This window comes from Palaemon carinicauda, chromosome 43, assembly GCF_036898095.1.
Source record: "Palaemon carinicauda isolate YSFRI2023 chromosome 43, ASM3689809v2, whole genome shotgun sequence".
In the NCBI taxonomy this organism is placed as follows: Eukaryota; Metazoa; Arthropoda; class Malacostraca; order Decapoda; family Palaemonidae; genus Palaemon; species Palaemon carinicauda.
Window position 1 is genome coordinate 13,900,113 of NC_090767.1, and position 2,500 is coordinate 13,902,612.

Consider the following 2,500-nt stretch of genomic DNA (forward strand, 5'->3'; position numbering starts at 1 on the left):
CCCCAACCCCAACCCCAACCCCAACCCCAACCCCAACCCCAACCCCAACCCCAACCCCAACTGCCCAAAACCAAAAAAATTCAACCTTCGACCTATACTACAGTGATTTAGCTCATTTAAAAGTACTGTTTTTGCATCTCGAATTATTATCATATCGACTTCAACTTTTCGTTCTCCGTTTCTATTTAGTTGTTGTATTTGTTCATGAAATTTTTATGGCTTTGTAGCTGAAGCAGCATATCGTTGGTATAATAACTGCTAATAGACAGCTTCTTCTCGTACTCAAAAAACTAATTAGATCCTAGGCCGTCCTCTTTAAAGTTTGCAATCAGTCCATTCATCACTTTCACAATAATTTCCTTTTAGTTTACCAATTCTTTCAGAATGTTAATAAACATGATCTACTAAAAATCGTACTTTTGTGTTTTTTCTAGAAATTTGGCACTTTCTCTTAACGTTGACTCGAGTACTTCATACTATATTTAGAGCTCATTAAATCTCGTTATCTATTCTTTCACTTACCCGATTTTGATTAAAATTTCTTCCCTTTTCTTTTCATAAAAACCTGATTCTGTGCACCCGAATCCAGGGGTATTTCTTTTAGCTGTACCTTTTGTGAGTCAAGTAATTGCCCGGACGATAGTTTTCGTAAACATTTTCCAAGTCAAAACATTTGGTAGACTTACATTCAAGCAGAGTGGTTCTACTTCCTTATGATTCGATCACCGTTCCTAGTTGTTTTTCTAATAATTAACATTCCTCTATTTTGACTTTTATCTCATCCGTAATAGTGCCATATTCTGCCTATATTTGATATAAAGACGCAATAAAAGCAAGAAAAATTAATTTCATTATTTCTGACTGAACTTGGGCTTGGGGTTGGGGTTGGGGTTGGGGTTGGGGTTGGGGTTGGGGTTGGGGTTGGGGATGTTCATTTTCTTGAGTTCAATTTACAAGTGGAAGATCTCAGAAAACTATAAAGTTCAAAATCCTTCCTCATACCGAGTACTGTAGACCAGAGGTTCTCAATGGGGGTGAAATTCATCCCTAGGGGTGAATTTTGGGCTTTCAGGGGGTGAATTGTGACAGAAGTAGGTTTATGGTCGAGGAGAGCAATTATAGGCTTTGGCGTAACTGGCCTGTCACGTGGGCTGGGATTATATCATGTGCTGGCCCAGGAAAAATGGATTAGACAGTAATATACAAGTGACCACCCAAGTAAATCCTAGGATTGGAGAAGGTACTGAGGAAGAGACAGATGGCTAGGGAATTAAGTAGGTCCCAAGAAAATTACTTGGCAACTCCTGGACTATAAATAACTGAGAAGCTAATATCAAGGATCAAGTTGTGCAAGAGATAAAGTCTTCAGCATTTTAGCTTATTTTCAATTAAACTTGATGAATCAACTGATGTGGCATCACGTTCCCAGTTGATGGTGTTTGCAAGGTATGTTCACTCAGGTTCATTTAAAGAGGAGTTCTCTTTTGTTCTACCAAGGCCTCTGATATTTTGGAGAAGGTTTCATCTTTTTTTGAATTAGAAAATCTTTCGTGGGATAATATCAGTGGGTGTTGTACAGATGGAGCACCAGCTATGTTAGGCACAAAATCAGAATTCCAAGTATGTGTGAAAAAGCGAGCTCCAAAAGTGAAAGGCATTTATTGTATGAGCCATCGTCAGACACAAGCCTCAAAAGCACTTCCTGCTCCGCTAGAGAAGGTTTTGGATCAAACAATTAAAATTGTAAATTTCGGTCAAAGAAGGGGCTCCCAACTCACGACTTTTCAAGCAGTTATGTACTGATATGGATGCAACCCATCATTCGCTTCTTTTTCACACAAATGTTCGTTGGAGTTTAAGAGAAAATGTAACTGAGCGAGTATTTCAGCTTAGAGATAATAATTTTGTGATTTTATTCGGAATATTTGCTAATTTGTAGTAAATGTGCGTTTTGTTATTTTCCCGACGATAATTTACGTTTTCACGATCTACGTTTGCGTATCGTGCACTGTTTCTAACTGACGTATAGTGACCCTTTAGTTGGGTGTCAATCGGAACTTTAGCGAACATGGTATAGTCCAGTTTTGCTGGAAGCCAATATGGCGGACGAGTGTAGTCCGGTTGTGAACTGTAAAAGATTTGTCTCCTACAGTTATTACCTTTGCCTGTATTCATTTATTTGTTTGCTTCATGTGATTAGCAAACAAAACTATTTGACCGAATCTCATGAAATTTGGTCATATGATTGACCATGATCCAAGGACGATTTGATTAGATTTTGTCAGTGATTGGGTCAAAGGTCAAGGTAATGAAAAGGTAAAAAAAAGTTCTTTTGTTATGTCGTGGTCAATTTTTATCTGATTTGCATGAAACTAGTGTCTAAATGTTCATAGTTAAATTGCCTATTTTGTGATGTGACGTTAGCGAAGATATACCCTGTGATATGCGAAATACCTAAGAGTGTATAGGCCGACTGTACAATATACTGATTTTGTAGGCC